This window comes from Entelurus aequoreus, linkage group LG18 (assembly GCF_033978785.1).
Source record: "Entelurus aequoreus isolate RoL-2023_Sb linkage group LG18, RoL_Eaeq_v1.1, whole genome shotgun sequence".
Taxonomy (NCBI): domain Eukaryota; kingdom Metazoa; phylum Chordata; class Actinopteri; order Syngnathiformes; family Syngnathidae; genus Entelurus; species Entelurus aequoreus.
The window spans coordinates 33,886,445-33,912,399 of record NC_084748.1 but is presented as its reverse complement, the minus strand read 5'-3'; the positions used below and the strand labels follow the sequence as shown (position 1 = coordinate 33,912,399).

The 25,955-nt window shown below is 40.1% G+C and overlaps 1 long non-coding RNA gene across 1 annotated transcript in view; it reads right to left on the bottom strand.

Moving 5' to 3' along the window:
• The window catches only part of LOC133633581 (uncharacterized), a 129,065-nt gene that overhangs the window by 20,122 nt on the left and 82,988 nt on the right, over positions 1-25,955 (bottom strand). The gene's annotated exons all lie outside the window — the stretch shown is intronic.

Below are 25,955 nucleotides of genomic sequence, written 5' to 3'. Positions count from 1 at the left end.
TTGATACTTTATATTAGTTTTGGATGATACCACAAATTTGGGTATCAATCCGATACCAAGTCGTTACAGGATCATACATTGGTCATATTCAAAATCCTCATGTGTCCAGGGACATACAGTATTTCCTGAGTTTATAAACATAATATACATTTTTTTTTAAACGAAAGAAGATGTGCTGCCAAAAAATATAGACGCAATCATAGTAGTATGGACTAGATACGCTACTGTACTTGGTATCATTACAGTGGATGTTAGGTGTAGATCCACCAATGGCGTTTGTTTACATTTTGACGCCGCTGAGCTACGGTGTGTAGTGAAACAAGACCATCATGAATTAATTGCACATTTTTTTAATTGCTTGACTGATCTAATTGTAATCACATTTGAATGACTAACGAGAAGCAGTATAAAACACATTATTACTTAAAATGTGTGTGTTTACAGTGGTGATATAAAACAATCTGTTCCTGTATCAAACTGTTGCCGCGTAAAAAGCCATGTTATCAATAGTAGGGGTGCTCAGAAAAACTGATTCACATCCGCATTGCAATTCTTATTTATTCCCATTCTAAATGGAATCGGAATCTCAAAAATCCATTTTTAAATGTGTGTTTTATTTGATTTTTTGAGAACCAATTGTTAAAAAGACGTTTTAAGCCATCCCCATGCTTACTCGCACCCATACGTCATACGTCAGCAACCAAAAGAAGGTTTTGTAACATGCAACCTGCTTTGAAAAGGTTTCACTATAATTGCTATACCAAATATTACATTGTAAGAATTGTGTTGAATCGAGAATCGATTCTGAATCGAATCATCACCCCAAGAATCGGAATCTGATCGATATTCCCACCTCTAAATAACAGTATAATTATAGGCAATTTTGAACACACATGAACACCACTTGGTACCGTTGAGTACCGGTTCTGATTCCCAATCGGTTCAAATGTGAAAAGAACCCATCCCAAACAAAGATGCGTTATTTGTAAATTTTTGACCAATTTGTTGAAATTGGATAATTTCCCATAACACACCTGTTAAACAGTGCTTTGGACGCTCACTGGTCTGAAGTCTCACAAGATAAGCTGAAACCTTGCAATGATTAGCACAGTTATGTGTGGCAATAACTGCTAATTGCTAAATGCTACTTCGTTCTGGTGGAACTCTGGATGTTCTGATCGAGGGATGTAACGATAAACAGTGATAATGATAACCTCAAGGTACTTTGACAAAGTCACGGACTGACTGATGCCAGCTCCTTAGCTTAAATGCTAACATGAAAACGAGAGACATGTACGTCGCTACCCATTAAAAAAACAACATAACCCAATCTAAACCTATGAATACAAATTGCTCTCCGATTAACTAATTGTCAATACGTGGACCTTGGGGTGTTGTGTTTTCCCGGAATGCAAAGGAAAGTTGGCGCGGTCAAGGCGTGAAGGTAAGGACATGTTTATTTTTACACTAACAAAAAGAAACAAACGAAAAGCGCGCACAAGGCAGAAGTACAAAAAACTTGGCTAATGAAACAAAAGACTAGCACAAAGGCAATTAACTATGAACATGAAACAAAAACACTTACTGTGGCATGGCATGAAGCATGAACTATAGTAAACAGGAATCTCATGGGTAGCAGAGGTAGTAAGGATGATGTCACCAGGACGATCAACAGAAACAGACAGGCTTAAATAGCAGTGACATGATTAGTGACAGGTGCGCGAGTGCAAAGCGTGAGACAGGTGCGTGACATGAGGACAGGTGAAAACTAATGGGTAGTCATGGAAACAAAAACAATGGAGCGTAAACAGAAACTAAAGAGTCCAATAACTAAACAAAACAAAACATGATCCAAAAGACATGACACTAAGCTATTCAATAGTGCACATTTTTTTACACACTATTCCTTTTAAATAAATCTTCAAATTGCTAAAGTACTAACCAGGATTCCAAACCAAAACAACTTTTAGCCATTAAAACAGTTTAAATGAACAAAAAGGTCAAGGAAGCACTGGTGAAGCAAGAGAAATACAAAACATGCAAAATTGTGGCTTTTCTAAATCTTATTTTTGTTATTTAAGAAAAATGAACTTGGTCAAAAGATTTCAGTACGTGTATACGTACTTTTTGAGCAAATTCAATAATACTTCGATAATAATGATAACTTTGGTCACAATAATTGTGATAGAAATGTTCCTATGATATAGAACTTTTTCACTTAAACCTCCAAAAATGAAAAGTTATCTTGGGGTCTAAAAATGGGTCCTATGGTACGGTGGAGAGTTCCTTTGTGAGACTCGTCTACCCCATAAAAATATAAAATCCCCCTAAAAAGGCTTGTATCGGTCTCAGCCCCCTGTGCTGTGGGTTTGTTTTGGCTGATTCCGTCTTTATTTCCCTTGGGCTGCGCGACTATCACAATGAGGCAGACGGGTGGCTTGAGCCATTTTGCAGGATGGCAACGCTCCCGTGGATGTGCAATATGTGACCAAGCAGCCACCACTGGGTAATGGAGATCTAAATGATTAAACAAAGTGAGGAAGGAAGTGGCGATGAGAACTGGTCACAAGCTCTTCTACTGTTTGTCTTCCTGAGCACTGAAGAGCTACAAGCTGGGCTGCCGAAAACACATACCATTTTTTAATTTTTTTTAAAGGCCTACTAAAATGCGATTTCCTTATAGCAGGTCCATTCTATGTGTCATACTTGATCATTTCGCGATATTGCCATATTTTTGCTGAAAGGATTTAGTAGACGGGCACGTCCGACCGGTAGGAGGCCACGGGGAAGACCCAGGACACGTTGGGAAGACTATGTCTCCCGGCTGGCCTGGGAACGCCTCGGGATCCCCCGGGAAGAGCTGGACGAAGTGGCTGGGGAGAGGGAAATCTGGGTTTCCCTGCTTAGGTTGCTGCCCCCCGCGACCCGACCTCGGATAAGCGGAAGAAGATGGATGGATGGATGGATTTAGTAGAGAACATCGACGATAAAGTTCGCAACTTTTGGTCGCTGATAACAAAGCCTTGCCTGTACCGGAAGTAGCAGACGATATGCGCGTGACGTCACCGGTTGTGGAGCGCCTCACATCTGCACATTGTTTACAATCATGGCCACCAGCAGCGAGAGCGATTTGGACCGAGAAAGCGACGATTTCCCCATTAATTTGAGTGAGGATGAAAGATTTGTGGATGAGGAAAGTGAGAGTGAAGGACTAGAGGGCAGTGGAAGCGATTCAGATAGGGAAGATGCTGTGAGAGGCGGGTGGGACCTAAAATTCAGCTGGGAATGATTAAAAACGTTAAATAAACACAAGACATATCTATTAGCCACAACGCAACCAGGCTTATATTTAATATGCCACAAATTAATCCGCATAACAAACACCTCCCCCCTCCCGTCCATATAACCCACCAATACAACTCAAACACCTGCACAACACACTCAATCCCACAGCCCAAAGTACTGTTCAGCTCCCCAAAGTTCATACAGCACATATATTTCCCCAAAGTTACGTACGTGACATGCACATAGCGGCACGCACGTACTGGCAAGCGATCAAATGTTTGGAAGCCGCAGCTGCATACTCACGGTACTGCGTCTGTGTATCCAACTCAAAGTCCTCCTGGTAAGTCTCTGTTGTCCCAGTTCTCCACAGGCCAATGGTAAAGCTTGACTGTCATCTTTCGGGAATGTAAACAATGAAACATCGGCTGTGTTTGTGTTGCTGCAGCCGGCCGAAATACACCGCTTCCCACCTACAGCTTTCTTCTTTGCTGTCTCCATTGTTCATTGAACAAATTGCAAAAGATTCACCAACACAGATGTCCAGAATACTGTGGAATTTTGCGATGAAAACAGACGAATTAATAGCTGGCCACAATGCTGTCCCAAAATGTCCTCTACAATCCGTGACGTCACGCGCAGGCGTCATCCTACCGAGACGTTTTCAGCAGGATATTTCGCGCAAAATTTAAAATTGCACTTTAGTAAACTAACCCGGCCGTATTGGCATGTGTTGCAATGTTAAGATTTCATCATTGATATATAAACTATCAGACTGCGTGGTCGGTAGTAGTGGGTTTTAGTAGGCCTTTAAATCATGATATTACTCTACAGAACAGAAATGATTACATTTCAATGGTCAAATCAACATCACAACCTGACATTGAATAAACATTGACAAAAAGCATGTTGTTTCAACGTTGTATTTGTGTTGTAAAATATTGGTTGGGAAATGACAAAAATTCAATGGTCAAATCAACGATACAACCCGACATTGATTCAACGTTGTCAAAAAGCATGTTGTTTCAATGTTGTATTTGTGTTGTAAAATATTGGTTGGGAAACGACCAAAATTCAATGGTCAAATCAACCTCACAACCTGACATTGATTCAACGTTGTCAAAAAGCATGTTGTTTCAACGTTGTATTTGTGTTGTAAAATATTGGTTGGGAAATGACAAAAATTCAATGGTCAAATCAACGATACAACCCGACATTGATTCAACGTTGTCAAAAAGCATGTTGTTTCAATGTTGTATTTGTGTTGTAAAATATTGGTTGGGAAACGACCAAAATTCAATGGTCAAATCAACCTCACAACCTGACATTGATTCAACGTTGTCAAAAAGCATGTTGTTTCAACGTTGTATTTGTGTTGTAAAATATTGGTTGAGAAATGACAAAAGTTCAATGGTCAAATCAACGTTACAACCCAACATTGATTCAACGTTGTATTTGTGTTGTAAAGTATTGGTTGGGAAATGACAAAAATTCAATGGTCAAATCAATGTCAGAACCCAAAATTGATGAAACGTTGTCAAAAAGCATGTTATTTCAACATTGTATTTGTGTCGTAAAATTTTGGTTGGGAAATGACAAAAATTCAAATGTCAAATCAACGCCAAAACCCAACATTAATTCAACGTTGTCAAAAAGCATGTTGTTTCAACGTTGTATTTGTGTTGTAAAATTTTGGTTGGGAAATGACAAAATGTCAATGGTCAAATCAAAGTCACAACCCAACATTGATTCAACGTTGTCAAAAAGCATGTTGTTTCAACGTTGTATTTGTGTTGTAAAATATTGGTTGGGAAACGACCAAAATTCAATGGTCAAATCAACCTCACAACCTGACATTGATTCAACGTTGTCAAAAAGCATGTTGTTTCAACGTTGTATTTGTGTTGTAAAATATTGGTTGGGAAATGACAAAAATTCAATGGTCAAATCAACGATACAACCCGACATTGATTCAACGTTGTCAAAAAGCATGTTGTTTCAATGTTGTATTTGTGTTGTAAAATATTGGTTGGGAAACGACCAAAATTCAATGGTCAAATCAACCTCACAACCTGACATTGATTCAACGTTGTCAAAAAGCATGTTGTTTCAACGTTGTATTTGTGTTGTAAAATATTGGTTGAGAAATGACAAAAGTTCAATGGTCAAATCAACGTTACAACCCAACATTGATTCAACGTTGTATTTGTGTTGTAAAGTATTGGTTGGGAAATGACAAAAATTCAATGGTCAAATCAATGTCAGAACCCAAAATTGATGAAACGTTGTCAAAAAGCATGTTATTTCAACATTGTATTTGTGTCGTAAAATTTTGGTTGGGAAATGACAAAAATTCAAATGTCAAATCAACGCCAAAACCCAACATTAATTCAACGTTGTCAAAAAGCATGTTGTTTCAACGTTGTATTTGTGTTGTAAAATTTTGGTTGGGAAATGACAAAATGTCAATGGTCAAATCAAAGTCACAACCCAACATTGATTCAACGTTGTCAAAAAGCATGTTGTTTCAACGTTGTATTTGTGTTGTAAAATATTGGTTGGGAAATGAAAACAAATTCAATGGTCAAATCAACGTCTCAATTGCTCTGTTTATTGCTATTCTGAATGTTGCTGGGTCGGGTTTGGTTTTGGAATTGGATTGGGATTGCATTATTATGGTATTGTTTTGTTTGATTGATTAATAAATTCTTAAAAAAATAAATAAATAAATAAATTTAAAAAAAACCAACAACATTGATTCAACGTTGTATTTGTGTTGTAAAGTATTGGTTGAGAAATAACAAAAATTCAATGATCAAATCAACGTCAAAACCCAACAATTGATTCAACGTTGTATTTCTGTTGTAAAATATTGGTTGGAAAAATGACGAAATTCAATGGTCAAATCAATATTACAGGCCCTGTGATGAAGTGGCGACTTGTCCAGGGTGTACCCCGCCTTCCGCCCGATTGTAGCTGAGATAGGCTCCAGCGCCCCCCGCGACGGATGGAATGGATGGATGGAAATCAATATTACAACCCAACATTGATTCAACGTTGTATTTGTGTTGTAAAGTATTGGTTGGGAAATGACAAAAATTCAACGGTCAAATCAACATCAGAACCCAACATTGATTCAACGTTGTCAAAAAAAAAGTGTTGTTTCAATGTTTGGTTTGGGTTGCTCAACGTCAGAACCTAATTCAACAAGTTCTCAACCTTGTTTTCATGTCTTGTGCCTCCTGGGCAGTGCTTTTAGCACAGTAGTCAACATGCTCGCCTCTCACACCAACAACCAGGGTTCGCGCCCATCTTGGAGCAGTAAGGAAAAAAAAACAACGCTGCAGAGAGAGAGAGAGAGAGAGAGAGAGAAAACAATCGCTACACAAAGCAGTGCTGTCTGTGACTGACAGCTATGAACACCAATCGTTGCATTCCGCCATTGAAATCGGGGGCCGCAGATTGGGGCGGGGCCCCTGGGCTTCAGCCCATGTAATTAAGGCAGCTTTAGCAACAAGATGGCATGTTGCTGCTCTAGATGGCTTTATTTGCATGTCTACTGTATGTTTGCCATGGACCCCTTTTACCCTCCTTGTGGTGGTCCTGCTTACAGGACAGGAGAGATGTGGTCAGATAATGGAAGGGCTAATTGCAGAGGCGTGCTGCAGTCGCTGGTTAAGAATGACTTTATTGATCGGGCCCGAATGTTGCAGTTTGACACTGCCGACTTGGGAGCGCAAGGAAAGAAAAATCAACTCCGCCTGAACGTTTGGCTTCATCTATGCGCATAGGCACTAAGTGAGTAGCTAAGGCTGCAAAACACACACACACACACACACACACACACACACACACACACACACACACACACACACACACACACACACACACACACACACACACACACACACACACACACACACACACACACACACTAGAATGTTGGAACATGGCCACTTTGAGTGTATGGCTCAAATGAGTTCCATTACGAGACTGCAGCAATGATTAGGTTAAAAGTGTCGCTTCATTTTTCAAACAATTCAAACATGACTAATAAAGCAAATGTGACTCAAAAGTAACCACAAAATCTTGTGAAAACCTTTATTCAAAGGGACTTTAGGTTTTGCTTTTTTTTTTTTTGTGCGGCTGTTTTGCGATACTTGCGACAAAAGATGGACAGTTGCCAAAGTTCTGTTTTTGTTTTTCATCCATTAACGACATAGTGCATTTGCAAACAGCTAAAATTATACATAAAGCAAACTACAACTTGCTACCCAAGAATATACAACAATTCTTCTCAACAAAAGAGAAGAAATATAATCTTGGAAAAAAATGTAATTTAAAACATTTGTACGCATGTACAACACTTAAGACCTTCAGTATATATGTATGTGGAATTAAATTAAGGAATGGATTAAGCAAAGAAATCAAACAATGTACTTATTTAATCCACTTCAAGAAACTCTTCAAACTTAAAGTGTTTACAAAGTCCAAAGAAGAAGAACCATGATAAACATTCTAAATTGATCTCATCCATCCATTCATTTTTAAATTAATCTTACTCATCTCACCATATGAAATATAATTTACTTCACCAATTATTATTTTTTTGTATTGTTATTGCTTGTGGAGGGGGGCGTGGCCTGCGGGCCTGCCGCGGAACAGGGTGTGAAAGGACCGACCTCGAAGACAGCGACAGGTGAGAGGATGGCCCAGGTGGGCCTTGTTATCTAATCACCTGTCGCCTTTATTAGCAGCAGCCGGAACGAGACATGGGGTGGGAGTTGGGAGCTGGAGAGCAAGCGAGAGCGACACGCTTAAAAGAGGCTGCTGAAAAGCAATTCCAGACTGATGTGTTTAAATAAAAGACTGTATTCAAACTGTCTACCGGGCTCACGGAGGATCTTTCGGACTCAGGAGAACCCTCACGGCAAAGAGACCTTTTACATTTCTTATTGAGTATATTGTGAATAAATTGAAAACTGGAAGTTAACAAAAGTTTTAGCAACTGCTATGTAAAGGAAACAGGTAGGATAACATTAACTCTGCTTCTTCATACTCCTTTTCGAACATGTTGAATAGAGGAACTGGATATTGTGATGTATCATGTCGTATGCATGCATGTTCCAAATAAACTCAAACTCAACTCAACTTATTTTTATGCTTGTAAAAATTAGCAATGTCCCGATCAACGTTTTTGTGCTCTGATCTCGATCTGATTTTTAAGACTTCAGATCCAATCCGATTTTGAGTCCAATCCTTTGTTTTACAGCAAGTAACTAAAGTAAACACATGTTTGTTAACATTGTTGTTATAATTTCTGGTATTGAATGCTGCATCCATTTTTTTTAACGAAATAAACTTCACAATAGTTCACAATAACTCCACAAAAACTGTTATTGGCTCCCATTTAAATCGTTTGGGTTTGGATCCAGATTCACTCCCTGAGTTTGTAAACAATAACAAAAATGACCGAAAAATACTATTTCGTAATAAAAGAAAGAATGATAAAAATAAAAATACAGATCTAATTACATTAGTATCGTTTATAGGCTGATACCATACTGGGTATCGATAGTATCAACATCTACAGTAGGAAGGGGCTTCATATGGCACATGAAACGTGCCGTTTAGTTGCCAGATCTTAAAGTCTTTTGTGGCAATTCCAACTTTGAGAACAGCGTCAGTTGCTATGTGGAGTGTCGCTTTCCATCATTTTCATCAGACTGCATTGCAATATAATTAACCCCCCCTCTTCTTCTAATGCGAGATCCACGCAGGATTGGAGCCATCTCTACTGTGAATACAAATACTAATACCAGTTGCCTTTAAAGGTTTTGTGGTGGCGACAGTTTGACCATGAAACTGGGTTGACTTATTGATCGTTAAGAATTCAATCAAGTGATGGGAATTGATTGTTGATTACTTGTGGCAATTGAGGCAAAATAGAGTGAAGTAGTAGGCTGGAAACAACAGAGGCGATGTTGAGTCAGTCTCATTTATCATCATGTTTTTCTTGACAAATCATTTCAAGTGGACCTATGAGGATTTTTCGTCTTTTCTGACTGATAAATGTTACAAGGTTAGATACTCGTGTTAAACAATGAAAAGGCGTCAAATCACAGGGTTCATGCATTTCGGCGTGACTTTGCATGCAGTTTTGGATAGCTCTGAATGCTGCGTTACATCCAGCAAACTTTTCACAGAAATTGTTATATGGGTGTAAACACCCCTAATGCTAAGGAGTAAAAATGGCCGCCCCAAAACTGTCAAAAACACCTGTGTTCAAAGCAGCTTCCAATTCATTGCAGACCTGCTTTTTGGTGGTCCTCAGTTGAGTCTTGATCATCCTGACCAATTTTCTCTCAGCAGCAGGTGACAGCTTGCGTTTTCTTCCTGATCGTGGCAGTGACAAAACTGTGCCATGCACTTTATACTTACGAACAGTTGTCTGCACAGTTGCTCCTGGGATCTTAAGCTGCTTTGAAATGTCTCCAGAATGACTTTCCTGACTTGTTCAAGTCAATGATTCGTTTTTTTTTAGATCTATGCGGAGTTCCTTTGACTTTCCCATTGTCGCGTTTGTAACCGAGTCTAATGACTGCATCACATGAGCCCCGTTTAAATGGGCTCAGAGAAGTCACTCACATGAAGTTAAGCGGCCATGGCATGAAGCTAATTTGATTTGATTGTAACTTTTCTGCATCACCAAAATCGATAATGTACGTTGCTGTATGTATACTTTTGACCCAGCAGATTTGGTCACATTTTCAGTAGACCCATAATAAATTCATAAAAGAACCAAACTTCATGAATGTTTTATGTGACCAACAAGTATGTGCTCCAATCACTCTATCACAAAAAAATAAGAGTTGTAGAAATGATTGGAAACTCAAGACAGCCATGACATTATGTTCTTTACAAGTGTATGTAAACTTTTGGTCGCCGCAAGAGTAATACAGTAAACCCTCGCTCATCGCTGTTAATTGGTTACCGAACTGGCATGGTAATCTAAAATTCCGCAAAAAAAATATAATTATTTTATCCATCCCATCCATTTTCTACCGCTTATCCCTTTCGGGGTCACGGGGGATGCTGGAGTCTATCTCAGCTGCATTCGGGCGGAAGGCGGAGTACACCCTGGACAAGTCGCCACCTCATCACAGGGCCAACACAGATAGACAGACAACATTCTGTCAAGACTTGGACTATGGGTTGTTTGTTTTCCCGAGATGCAAGTAAAGTTGGGAGCGGGCAAGGTGTGAAGGTAAGGACATATTTTATTTTAACACTATAACTACAAAAAAGGAAGCAAACAAAAGGCGCGCACAATGGCGGGGAACAAACTTGACTAATGAAACAAAAGACTAGCACAAAGGCAATTAACTATGAACATGAAACAAAAACACTTACTGTGGCATGGCATGAAGCATGAACTATAGTAAACAGGAATCTCATGGGTGGCAGAGGTAATGTCGCCAGGACGATCAACAGAAACAGACAGGCTTAAATAGCAGTGACATGATTAGTGACAGGTGCGCGAGTGCAAAGCGTGAGACAGGTGCGTGACATGAGGACAGGTGAAAACTAATGGGTAGTCATGGAAACAAAAACAATGGAGCGTAAACAGAAACTAAAGAGTCCAATAACTGAACAAAACAAAACATGACTAAAAAAAACATGATCACACAGACATGACACATTCACACTCACATTCATTCACCAAGGCCAATTTAGTGTTGCTATAATTGAATATTTTTTACAGCCATAGCATAAAACACCTGTTTACGACTCCCTGTGTTTTTTTAACATGAATAATCCATCCATCCCTTTTCTACCGCTTATCCCTTCTAGGGTCACGGGGCGTGGGTCCTCCTGAAATGAAATAACACCCCATGCAGTCACCTTTGTAAGCCGCAATCTTCAAAGTGCGACGTGGGAAGGGACGATTGTATTGCAATACTCACAAGCCCCTTACACGAGTAATATTAAAGGCCTACTGAAACCCACTACTACCGACCACGCAGTCTGATAGTTTATTTATCAATGATGAAATCTTAACATTGCAACACATGCCAATACGGCCGGGTTGACTTATAAAGTGCAATTTTAAATTTCCCGCGAAATATCCTGCTGAAAACGTCTCGGTATGATGACGTTTGCGCGTGACGTCACGGATTGTAGCGGACATTTTGGGACAGCATTGTGGCCAGCTATTAAGTCGTCTGTTTTCATCGTAAAATTCCACAGTATTCTGGACATCTGTGTTGGTGAATCTTTTGCAATTTGTTCAATGAACAATGAAGACAGCAAAGAAGAAAGCTGTAGGTGGGAAGCGGTGTATTAGCGGACGGCTGCAGCAACACAAACACATAGCCGGTGTTTCATTGTTTACATTCCCGAAATATGACAGTCAAGCTTTACCATTGGCCTGTGGAGAACTGGGACAACAGAGACTCTTACCAGGAGGACTTTGAGTTGGATACGCGCTACCGTGAGTACGCAGCTGCGGCTTCCAAACATTTGATCGCTTGCCCGTACGTGCGTGCGGCTATGTGCATATCACGTATGTAACTTTGGGTAAACATATATGCTGTATGAACTTTGCGGAGGTGAACGGTACTTTGGGCTGTGGGATTGAGTGTGTTGTGCGGGTGTTTGATTTGTATTGGCGGGTTATATGGACGGGAGGGGGGAGGTGTTTGTTATGCGGGATTAATTTGTGGCATATTAAATATAAGCCTGGTTGTGTTGTGGCTAATAGAGTATATATATGTCTTGTGTTTATTTACTGTTTTAGTCATTCCCAGCTGAATATCAGGTCCCACCCGCCTTTCACAGCATCTTCCCTATTTGAATCGCTTACACTGCCCTCTAGTCCTTCACTCTCACTTGCCTCATCCACAAATCTTTCATCCTCACTCAAATTAATGGGGTAATCGTTGCTTTCTCGGTCCGAATCGCTCTCGCTGCTGGTAGCCATGATTGTAAACAATGTGCAGATGTGAGGCGCTCCACAACCTGTGACGTCACGCTACTTCCGGTACAGGCAAGGCTTTTTTTTATCAGAAAAGTTGCGAACTTTATCGCCAATGTTCTCTAATAAATCCTTTCAGCAAAAATATGGCAATATCGCGAAATGATCAAGTATGACACATAGAATGGACCTGCTATCCCCGTTTAAAGAAGAAAATCTCATTTCAGTAGGCCTTTAAAGACCAAAATGGGGCCATAAACAAACCTTGTTTAGGGCCACTAAATGCCTTCGGTCATCTGCATGCAATGCATTCAACAAGGTCCTATTTTGACTTATTTTGGCCATGTATGCTACGCCATTAGCCATTAGCAATGAGCACATGCTGTTTAACTGCCGTTACTGGCCTTTAAAAGTAGAGCATTTGCTTGTTAGAGGTGAAATATAATAAGGCAAACTGTCAGAAAAAAAACAATTACAGAAACTAATAGTTGGGTTTTGCCACGTGTTATTTCTCTCTGCCTATTAAAGCGGTAGAGAGCATGACTTCAATAAAAATGCAGTGAATGGGTTCAAACACATGTACACACACTAAGGCCATTATACGGTGAACACAACATGCATCATCTTGACCCACAAGCCTTCTTCCTGAGCTGGAATCAATACTATCTATTGATTACGCCTCAAACAGCACCTCTTAGGACATTAGAATCTTCTCTTACTCCGTAGTCGCCTCAGCCCAGACATCTTTCTCTCGATTACGGACACTCATATACACACAAGAAGACACACACACCCTCCCAAGGGAGCTCATTTCTACCACAACTCTCCATCAGCGTGCAGCAGAATCTTGCAAGCGGTGGTTGTTAAATGACAACGTGACTCCATTCAATGACTTTATCATCACTTTTCTGCCCGCTAACTAGCTGAGGCGTGTGTCCGCGCTTGTCGACTTGATTGCGTGTGCCTGTGTGTGTGACGCAGGTTCCCTACGCTTTGTGTGGCTCAAAACAAGGTTTTGTTTGTGGCCCAATTTTGATATTTAACATTACTTATTTACAGTGGTGTGCCGTCAAAGCCTTTTCTGCTGGCCTAACATTAGTCATGATCATAAATTAATAAAAGTTCATTTTATTTTTAAGTTACTTTACATAAATATATAAACATATTCATCATATTATTTTCTTGTCATCCAGTGTTTCTTGTTATAACGTTAGAGCTTTTATCCAATCAGAATTGAGCTTGCTTGTTGCCGGAGGCCTTCTGAATCAACATTAGTGGCGGCTGTGCAGTGTACAGTTGATAGACGTTTGCGATAGCCAATCAGATCACGAGTTGTTGACAGTACACTGTATAAAAAAATTATATTTTTATGGTTAATTTACTCTAAATTTCTACTGTAATTTTTCAATTTTTTAAAAAAAGTTTATAAAACTGTAGAATTGAAGACATTATCTGTAAAAAAAAACAATCCGCCTGTTATTTTAAGTAATATGCCAGTAATGACAAACTATGTATATTTCAATTTTTTTTACAGAAAAATACCAAATTAATTATACATAGTATTTTCTGTTTTCTTAAATTACTTTAAAATTCATGTAAAATTACAGTAATTATCTTTCATTAAATATGTAGCTTGTTATATAAAAGTCTATGTCCATACTAACAATCTAGTGTAGAATAAAGGTATTTTTCTGCAGAACTGTTTGCATCATCACTTTATTAAAGGTGGTTGATCTCAACAATTCAGAAAAAATCTGTAAAATAATGGTATTTTTCTGTGGAACAGCCAGCATTGTCACTTCATTAAAGGTGTTTGATCGTAATAATTTGGAAAAACTCTGTAGAACGAAGGTATTTTTCTGCAGAACTGTTTGCATCGCCACTTTATTAAAGGTGGTTGATCTTAATAATTTAGTAAAAATCTGTAAAATTACGATATTTTTCCGCAAAACGTTTCATGAAAATTTCTGTAAATATAATGTTTTTGATCATTATTTGGTTTACAATGTTTTACTTTAATTTTATGGTTTTCGTTTGGCCTAACATTAGTCATGATCATAAATTAATAAAAGTTCATTTTATTTTTAAGTTACTTTACATAAATATATAAACATATTCATCATATTATTTTCTTGTCATCCAGTGTTTCTTGTTATAACGTTAGAGCTTTTATCCAATCAGAATTGAGCTTGCTTGTTGCCGGAGGCCTTCTGAATCAACATTAGTGGCGGCTGTGCAGTGTACAGTTGATAGACGTTTGCGATAGCCAATCAGATCACGAGTTGTTGACAGTACACTGTATAAAAAAATTATATTTTTATGGTTAATTTACTCTAAATTTCTACTGTAATTTTTAAATTTTTAAAAAAAAGTTTATAAAACTGTAGAATTGAAGACATTATCTGTAAAAAAAAACAATCCGCCTGTTATTTTAAGTAATATGCCAGTAATGACAAACTATGTATATTTCAATTTTTTTTACAGAAAAATACCAAATTAATTATACATTTTCTGTTTTCTTAAATTACTTTAAAATTCATGTAAAATTACAGTAATTATCTTTCATTAAATATGTAGCTTGTTATATAAAAGTCTATGTCCATACTAACAATCTAGTGTAGAATAAAGGTATTTTTCTGCAGAACTGTTTGCATCATCACTTTATTAAAGGTGGTTGATCTTAACAATTCAGAAAAAATCTGTAAAATAATGGTATTTTTCTGTGGAACAGCCAGCATTGTCACTTCATTAAAGGTGTTTGATCGTAATAATTTGGAAAAACTCTGTAGAACGAAGGTATTTTTCTGCAGAACTGTTTGCATCGCCACTTTATTAAAGGTGGTTGATCTTAATAATTTAGTAAAAATCTGTAAAATTACGATATTTTTACGCAAAACGTTTCATGAAAATTTCTGTAAATATAATGTTTTTGATCATTATTTGGTTTACAATGTTTTACTTTAATTTTATGGTTTTCGTTTGGCAGCCATAGCTGCCAGTAGATGACCGTTCTTTTACAGAATTTTTTTTTACAGTGTAGCCTATCTAGGTCAATCAATCAACGCACCATGACATGACGTACTTTTGTCTTAGCCCGCAGTCTTGATAGATTGAACAGTTTTCCTGAGCTGCGGGTATTTGAGAGGATGCCAAAGTCTTTGGGTGAAGCGCGATGAAGTAGGGCAGAGCAAAATATTTCAAAGAGGATAGGAGCAAGGAAACAATCCTGCTTCACCCCACATCTCATCTGGAATTTGTCCGAGTGAGTGCCTTTAAACTGCACCACTGCCTTCATGCCATCATGAATTTCAGTGATCACCGCTTGGGGGGCAGCCAAGTCTTTGCAGGACAAGGAAGAGTCTAGATTGGCTGACGGAAAAAAGGCCTTGGTCAAGTCCGCAAATACCAGAAACAGAGGTTGTTGTTGTTCAATGCACTTTTCCTGTAGTTGTCAAACACAGAACACCATGTCTACTGTGGAGCAACCGGCACGAAACCCACACTGGCTATTAGGGAGGATACAGTCTGCAAGGACTTGTAATCGTGATAGAACTATTCGAGCAAGACTGAGCAGAGATATTTATTCGTAGTTGTTACAGTCTGAACGATCCCCTTTGTTTTTATAGGTGGTGATGATGTTTGCATCACAGAGAACATCTGGGAGATATCCACTGTTCCAGCAAGACACAACCAGATGGTGTAAAACAGAGTCGAGTGCATCCCCACCTGCCTTGAAAACCTCAGGAGGGAGGCTGTCAGCTTTGGGAGATTTGTTATTTTTAAGGGTGTTTATGGCAGATTTGACTTCATCAATGATGATGTCAGCGTCTAAGTCAGTCGTAGGGTGGAGCTCAGGGACAGCAACAGTTATTGCCAGTGTGTTGGCTGTAACAGCCTCAGCATAAAAAATGCTATAATGATCAGCCCATCCTGCCAGTTGAGCTTTTAGATCAGTCAAGAATTCACCAGCTAGGGAACGAAATGGAGAAGACTTTTTGGGGACTGGGTCTAAAGCTGAAGCTGAGCATAGGTAGTAGAAACACCCAGGCAAAGAGCAGGCTTGGGCCTGGCGTGATGAAACTATTAATGTGCAGTGTACAAAGGCATGATGAGTGTACAGTCTGCTGAGTAAAGGGATCGGCAGTGTGTTACATATTTAAAGTGCTCACGCTTCACCAGCACTTAGGTTGGTGTCAGCATTTAGAATGTGGGTGAAACCAGGTGACTTTGGATGATTTGGAGCCTTAAAAGATAGAGAAAGGAATACTAAGTTTGTGTGTGCTGCATAGTTCCAGCAGACGTTTTCCATTGTCATTCACGTTGCCATGACCATGGTCTCCTAGGATGCCTGGCCATGCGCTGAAGTTTACACCCACTCGGACATTGAAGTCTCCAAGGGGGGTTGAGGGGATCTTTTGAATAATGGAGCTAAGTTGATTGTAGAAAGTGAGAGGTCAGTCTGGGGAAGAGTGGCTATTATTGTGACTGGGCCACAGTTTGTGTGAAGGCACAGTCAGGAGAGGTGTGGGGAGATGGGCACAGGTTTTTCCACAACAGCTTGTTTTGAATTGCAAAACCAACGCCATGCATTGGGCTGTCACTGTCAGGGAATCCATTCCAGAATAAGGTATAGTTTTCATACTGGACAGAGGCAATGCCTATCAGCCAGGTTTCGCTCAGGGCAGTGACAGAGATGGTGAATAGTTCTGCATCACAGAGGGCTGATTAGCAAAGTGAGGCACAGTCTATCTCAGATCTAATGTCATGGGACTGCACAGCCCAGCATGCAATGGATGTAAATGTGGTAGTTGCAGGATGTCAACCAGGTCGCGCCCGCCGTACACGCCGGCCTTGCCGAGCAACGATAGCGCTATTGAGAACAGAGCACTCTCGAGTTGCCAGTCAAGGAGGCATAATGTTACAACTCATGGAGAGAATTTATACTCATCAGAATTTTGTAAAAGCATGCTTGCCCAAGACAAACTTCCATCTCTGGACTCAGTATTACAGGTTCCAATGAAACAAGAATGTGTGACAGTTGGTGTCGTTTGTCAGTTGCCCCGCAGTGACCAACTAACTAGGCTATTGCCCAGAGACCATTGGTGATGTGCTCTTCTGCTCACCGGGCGGCTGAGACGAGCCGATCCAGGAGCTTTGGCAGCAGGCACACCATGAACTCAGTGTAGCAGACCCTGCTGCCAGGGTAGCTAGGTGGACTGGGTTTTTTCTGGCCTCTCGCCTTTGACCTGTCTGGCTTGCTTAGGGCTACGGGTACAAGCCCCTCGCCAGCTGTCTGGCTTGCTTAGGGCTACGGGTACAAGCCCCTCGCCAGCATAGCTCTCAGGGTCCTTGAGACACACAAGCTGTTCTGCCACGGCAAGGCACCAGTCCATAGACTAGAAACAAATACATAGTAGTATGTTATTATTAATGTGTCTACTGTGGGGTTAAGTCTACCTTGTCTTTAAAACCTAGTAACGCTTCTGTTATGAACTTTAATCAAAATTCTCTAAACGCACCGCAGTTAGGTGCTATGACACAGGTGTCAAACTCAAGGCCCGGGTGACAAATCTGGCCCGCCACATCATTCTAATCTGGCCCGCCAAGTTATTTGATTGTGGCCCGCCACTTAATTTTAAGGTAGAACACCAGCATGAAGGGTTGGAATTGGGGGTAAAATCACCAAAATGATTCCTGAGCACAGCCACCGCTGCTGCTCACTGCTCCCCTCACGTCCCAGGGGGTGGAACAAGGGGGATGGGTCAAATGCAGAGAGTAATTTCACCACACCCAGTGTGTGTGTGACTATTAGTGGTACTTTAACTTAACTTTAACATAACTTTATGGTGGGCGCCCGCGCTATTTTAACGTGGACCTCTACGTCATTTTATGTGGTTCGCACCGTCATTTATGTGGCTGGCCACATCTTTTCAGTGTGGTTGACCACATCATTGAAGTGGTCTGCGAAAGGCTGAAAATAAAAAAAGCACTTTCTGGCTAAATTTATTTGTTCTTTCAATTTTGACAGAAAAATGTTGCACTTGCAATTGCGAATGCTCTACCCTTCTACATTATTATCTGTTGTTGCAAACATTTGTATTTTTTGGTTATCAAAATAAACACTTAAATATCTACTTGTCATCTTTACCTACAATTTCCAAGCTAGTTATCCCTTAATCTGTAAAAAATATAAAAAACAAAAACAGTTGTTTTTGCAAATTGAGTGAGAAGGCTATCATATGTTTATATTCATATATATTCACTGTTACAGTGAACGGTGGCCCTCTGAGGGTAGCCATAATTGTGATATGGCCCTCCATAAAAATGACTTTGACAGCTCTGTGCTATGAGATGCAAAAGTGAAACTTAACCATAAATTTGTCCCTTGCCGCCACAAAGAGATTTGTTATATTTTTATGTTGGTTTTTTCCCTCATCACCTCATCCTGCTACCAGGAGGTGTAGGTTGTGTTACACATTCCTAATTAATTGACTGATTTAAATGACAGAAAACAAAATTATGACAATGATAATATGACCCTAAACAACCGCATCGTGTGTTTATTCCACGGATCGGCCCTAAATTTGTGTATGGTGTTAAAGCCTTCCATTAAAAAAAAAAAGCAAGGCCTGGCTTGACCGCGTATTAGCGGGTATCCCCAGAGGCTGCCTCCTTTTTTGCACAAGCTCAACACAATCAATCCAACGCGCGTGCTAAGGGAAAGATGGATGGATGTGAAGCAGGGAGACTGAAGGATGGATGGCAAACGGAAGAGACGGGAGGCAACTAGGGACGGATGCATGGCAAATTGATTGATGACAGAATACTGCACGGGCATAGAAATCCCCTCATTTTGCCAGAAAAGAGGCCGCTGGTGGGAAAAGCTGAGCTCTGTCAGTAGAGGCGAGCAAAGGAGAACACTGACAATGCAAACATATTGTGAGAGCTGTCACCTCGTATGCAGCCTCACCTCGGAATGAACTTATTAAGCGCGTTCAGGCACATTTCATATTTTGTCTGAGCTCATCTGCCTAATTGAAGTGACTGCAGAGGGGAAAAAAGCACCAAAAACCAGGTAGATGCACGGCAATAATCCTAAAAATCCCATATAATGGAACCAATAAAACCGATCGCCCATTTAAAGCTGCTAGGAAACTTTAAAGAAATGTTCCCTGTGATGAATTGAGTCTTTTCTAACTTTTAAATGCTGTTATAATGTTGGATACTCCTGTTAAAATGTTTCAAAGTATCATGAAGTTCATGCATTATTGCTTGAGATTAGTTTTGGATGCTTCTGTTAGCGGTGTTTTGCGGTCTGGCTACTTTGTGATGTCACAGTGAGGTGGACGTACTTATTTGGACATTTTTTGGACACGCTTCAGGCCATGAGAACCTGAGAGAGACACACATATCAAAACTACAATTGCTGTCTTTAACTCCATCACTACAAGTGAAAAATCTGGGCGTCGTTTTAGACTCTGACCTTAGTTTTATACCACATGTAAAAATAAATAACAAAAATAGGTTTTTAAAGGCCTACTGAAACCCACTACTACCCACCACGCAGTCTGATAGTTTATATATCAATTATGAAATCTTAACATTGCAACACATGCCAATACGGCCGGGTTAACTTATAAAGTGCAATTTTAAATTTCCCGGGAAATATCCGGCTGAAAACGTCTCGGTATGATGACAGTTGCGCGTGACGTCACGGATTGTAGCAGACATTTTGTAATAGCACGGTGGCCAGCTTAAGTCGTCTGTTTTCATTGCAAAATTCCACAGTATTCTGGATCTCTGTGTTGGTGAATCTTTTGCAATTTGTTTAATGAACAATGGAGACAGCAAAGAAGAAAGCTGTAGGTGGGATCGGTTTATTAGCGGCTGGCTGCAGCAACACAACCAGGAGGACTTTGAGTTGGATAGCAGACGCGCTATCCGACGCTAGCCGCCGACCGCACCGATGATCGTGGTGAAGTCCTCCGTTGCGCCATCGATCGCTGGAACGCAGGTGAGCACGGGTGGTGATGAGCAGATGAGGGCTGGCGTAGGTGGAGAGCTAATGTTTTTAGCATAGCTCTGTCGAGGTCCCGTAGCTAAGTTAACTTCAATGGCGTCGTTAGCAACAGCATTGCTAGGCTTCGCCAGGCGGGACAGCATTAACCGTGTGGTGACAGGTCCAGGGTTTGGTTCGGTGTCTCCTGATAGTAGAAGTAATAATAGTATTGTTGATCTTCTGTCTATCCTTCCAGTCAGGGGCATGTTTCTTCTGTTTCTATCTGCAGTAAAGCACGATGCTATCACGTTAGCTCCGTAGCTAAAGTGTTTCGCCGATGTATTGTCGTGGAGATAAAAGTCACTGTGAATGTCCATTTCGCGTTCTCGACTCTCATTTTCAAAAGGTTATAGTATCCGAGGTGGTTTAAAATACAAATCCGTGATCCACAATAGAAAAAGGAGAAAGTGTGGAATCCAATGAGTCCTTGTACCTAAATTACGGTCAGAGCGAAAAAAGATACATCCTGGCGTCCTGCACTGCACTCTAATCCTTCACTCTCACTTTCCTCATCCACAAATCTTTCATCCTCGCTTAAATTAATGGGGTAATCGTCGCTTTCTCGGTCCGGTCTCTCCCTGCTGGTGGGAATGATTGTAATAATAATAATAATAATAATAACTGGGATTTTTCCAAGTACCCAAAGTCGCTTTACATGTTAAAAACCCATCATTCATTCACACCTGGTGGTGGTAAGCTACTTTCGTAGCCACAGCTGCCCTGGGGTAGACTGACGGAAACAATGTGCAGATGTGAGGCGCTCCACAACCTGTGACGTCACGCTACTTCCAGTACAGGCAAGGCTTTTTTATCAGCGACCAAAAGTTGCGAACTTTATCGTCGATGTTCTCTACTAAATCCTTTCAGCAAAAATATGGCAATATCGCAAAATGATCAAGTATGACACATAAAATGGACCTGCTATCCCTGTTTAAATAAGAAAATTTCATCTCAGTAGGCCTTTAAACATCTTAAGAATATAGCCAGAGTTCGCCCAATTCTCTCTCAGGGCAACACGGAGACGCCAATGCATGTTTTTATTACAAGTCGTATAAATTATTGTAACGCCCTGCTTTCTGGTCTTCCTAAAAAGGTTATTGCCCCTATACAATTACTCCAAAATTCAGCGGCACGTGTCCTGACGAAAACCAGAAGGCAGGCTCACATTACACCAGTTTTAAAATCTCTGCATTGGCTCCCCTTGTGTTTCAGGATCAATTTTAAGGTTATTCTTATGGTTTATAAATGTTTTTATGATATTGGGCCTTCTCATCTTTCAGATTTGCTGTAACCCCATGAACCTTACCGGGTCCTGAGATCCTCCGGCACTCATCTCCTAATTATTCCCAAAGTCAGGACACAAAGTCACAGGATGGCATCTTTCCACCATTATGGCCCCCGTTTATGGAACAGCTTGCCGGAGGACCTCAGGGCTGCGGAGAACGTTCATGTTTTAAGAGCAGGCTTAATACCCACCTTTTTGATTTGGCTTTTACCTGATATTAATAATTTTATTGAAGTCATTTGTATTTAACTTTTTATCCTATTAGTTATGCAAGATTTTATTTAGTTCTAATAATTTATTTATTTGCTGTATGTATATATATATATATATATATGTATATATATATATATATATATATATATATATATATATATATATATATATATATATATATATATATATATATATATATACATATATATATATATATATATATATATATATATATATATATATATATATATATATATATATATATATATATATATATATATATATTTGTATTATTTATCTATTTTTTTTCTATTAATCTTCATATGTCTTACTTGTATTTTATTATTTATCTTTACACATGGTTCTTACTATTTTACAAGTTGTATTATTTTTATTTTCCAACGTTCCTCAGATGAGCCATCTGCCTCAGGGGTTATCGGTCGTGCTTGTGGGGGCGCTTTTGTGTCAGCGTCTTGGTGGCCATGGTCCGATGACCTCCTGGTGCAGATGGCTCCTGTGATAGTGTTTAATCACATGTCTCCTCTGTACTCAGCCATGCAATCATCGGTCCATATAGTTGCATATGTGTGTATGTTGTGCGTGTGTGTTTGTGTTTGGTATCTGTGTCCGTGCGTACGTATGTGGTAATGGGGGATATGGGTCACCGGGATAGGGCTGGGCGATATACTCGATATATCGCGGATTTGTCTCTGTGCGATATATAAAATGACTATATCGTGAGTATTCGAGTATACGTTCTCACGCAGTTGCTTTTAGCTGTTTTACAGGCGTTTCTCACTCTTTCTTGTCTCTCCTTCTCACAGAGATATAAAACAACCGCACTTTGTTACATACGTCACATACTGTCGAACAAGCAACGTCATACGCCCTCGCGCAGCAGAGAGGTAGCAGTATGGGTAAAGTTAGCTGTAGCAAGTGGTGCTAGCAGAGCGGTGCGAGTGGTAAGACAAGAGAGAGCAAGATGCGAATCTGGTAAAAAAATGGAGGAAGAATTATTTCCCTAGAAAAACAGCACGGGGTCCATCGTCTGGCGGTAGTTTGGCTTCAAGCGGGAATATGTTGAACAGACAACCGTAATATGTCAAGTATGCGGCTAAAGCGTTGCTACAAAAAGTAGCAGCACTACTAATTTGTAGCATAATTTGAAAAGTCCACTGCCAGAGAATGAAGAGTGCTTGAAACTCCGCATGTCAACATCTCCGGCCGGTGCCACACCCACAAAATGCCCAAGCAACCAGCACTGACCCAATTGAGCCTGGCGTCTTCCATTTCCACATACACAAAAAATAGTCAACAACACAAGGAGATAACGTCTGCAGGAACCTACCACATATCGAAGGACATACACTATTTGATTTCCTATTATGCAGCTTATTTTTTATTTTACACTTTTTTAAATATCTTGTGTGACATCATGCACAGAAGTGCACTTTATTAGTACAAAAAGTGCACTTTAATTTAGTGTTGTTTTGATATGTCATCTTAGTGGCATCATGCACAAAAGTGCACTAATAGCTTGTTTTAAAATGTCTCTGACAATCTTGCACTTTCTGTTTTGAAAATTACATGAATTTTTGTGCTACTGCTTAATAACTGTTTAATAAATACAGTGTTGGTAAATTGACTTAGTTGTGATTTCCCTCTCTGCATGAAAGTTTAAAATGAGCATATATTAATGAAGTATGAACAAGAGTGTTTTAATGTAGACACATAGAATCATCATACTGGTGTGATTATATGCATCAAGTGTTCATTCAAGGCTAAGGCAAAATATCGAGATATATATCGAGGTATATATCGTGTATCGTGACATGGCCAATGGAGACCAGCTGCTGGGTCTCTGCCACACCAGAGTCCGCTTGGAGAGACTTGAGGAGATGCGGATGAAGAGACAGGGCTGCGGAGCTGGCGCTGAGCGCCGGGACGCAGGGCCGGCCCGTGGCATAGGCCGTATAGGCAAATGCTAAGGGCACCGTCCATCAGGGGGCGCCACGCCAGTGCCACAAATGTTTGAGAAAAAAAAAAAATAAATTAAAAGTTTTTACTATTATTTCTAAATACAAAAAATAATCCCACGTTAATTAAAATGCAAAGTAAAGCCTATTTAATAGAAATATTATTTGTTACAACATTACGCCCCCCCCCCCATCCCCCCGCACACTGCGCCCCCTCCCTTCCCGTATCATGACTTATTTTGGATGTCACCTCATCAAATAATCAACACAAGATGCCCAGGGAAGAAGAAAAAATAGAAAAGAAGAGGAGGAGAAACGAGAAAAAGACAGAGGTAGCAGGTAGGTAACGTTAGCCTACATGAAATTATTTGTCTGTTACAGAATGTGATAGTAACCTGGCTTTTTAGCATTAAGCTAATGTTACATGATTCGGCAATTGCTAATCAATAAATAGCTAGTTCTGTTTTAACGTCGGGTTAATATTGTGGAGGGGGCTAAATTGTTATGGAAAATAATAATGTAACGTTAGGTAATTACAGTACTCCCACCTTACATTCCTCAGGGACATTTGTATTAGCCCTTTGAGACACTTGTGATTTAGGGCTATATAAATAAACATTGATTGATTGATTGATTGTGTTAGATCTTTTAAGCAGGTGTTTTTTGTTTACATTGTTATTGCCTTCTGGTTAGCTAATGTTCGCCCTGCAGGTAATAGTCACTTTTCCACCCCTTTATATATTAGGTATAGTTGTAAGCCTAGTTGTTAAAGTGCACATCATTAATGTTAATTAAGCAATATCACATGAGAGGGAATGCTGTTTTTTAATTTGAGCACTGCTGTGATTCGGTTAAAGATAATCATAACATAACATTCTCATATAATATATTATACTGCTGATTGTTAATTTGCTTTCTTTAAGTAAAAAAAAAGGTCAAAGACAAAGCTATTCGGTTTCTTGTGAGTATATACACTTCACCTCCGATGTGGGGGGGGGGCGCCACCTAAAATCTTGCCTAGGGCGCCAGATTGGTTAGGGCCAGGCCTGCCGGGACGGACAAGCATCACAGTGTCTTGGCTGAATGAGCAGGTATCGGACACCTCGTTCGCTCATCCATGCGGACTGGACACTGGCTGAGAGTTAGTGGGCGGCCGAGGGTGGAGTCGGCACTCTTGGTTGCTTTGCTCCTGTCTCTGGCCATGCTCCCTCCGCCCCAGCAGACAATGTCGTGGAACATTGCAGAGACCACCACAGTGTATATGTTTTTTTTGTGGCTGTGTGTAGAAGTGTCTGGTTGCATCAGGTCTGCTCAATTTATGTCTTTAATGCCCTTTGTGTTCCTTGATGTTTCCCTTTTACAAACATGCTTATGTGTGCTATGGCTATGAGGTTTTTCCCCCTTGGCCTCAGTCTGGACCCTCTCTCCAGGGGCCCAAGCTTAGACTGCATTTACCCCAGCATTTACCGGTTTCTCACCTTTTTTGTAAGGGGCGCCGGAAGTTGGCAGACCTGTCAGCGATCCTGTTCTGTCTCCCTGTAATGTTTGTCTGCTCTTGAATGGGATTGTGCTGAAAATCTTTATTTCCCCTGTAAGGCTCAAACACTGATGACATCTATTAAACAAGACAAGAAGCAAGGAATTAAACAGAGACAGAATTAAATTTGGCTCAATTGAGGAGAAACGCGTACACCTGTACCGTTGTACAGTGTCACCACGCTCTGACGAAAGATTATTTGGACTTTCCCTGATTACATGACAACAGCTGTTTCTAAGGGAGGGGGGTCGTAAACAGCCATCGCCTTTGATTACAAAACAGTTAAAAGAAAAGGTCCCTGGTGCTTGAGCAGGTCCTGCTTTCTCTCCGCTTTGTAGTTCTCTGGTCAAGACAAAATCTTCCTGTGGATTACAGTACATAAAAGAAACCGACGCCTTCATGTCGCTTCCCATCGTACACAGTGGAGTTTTACAAGCCTTTTGCTTGGTAAGATCAAAGACGGCTTTTGTCCTCTCGCAGGGCGAGCTGAACTCAATGTAACACAAAGTTTTGTGATAACTTAGATACAATTATTCTGACATCCCCTCTGGGATTAATAAAGTGTTTCTGATTCTGATTCTAATTCTGATGTCATTTCTGAGTAAAAGCATGAGGTACTGCAAGTT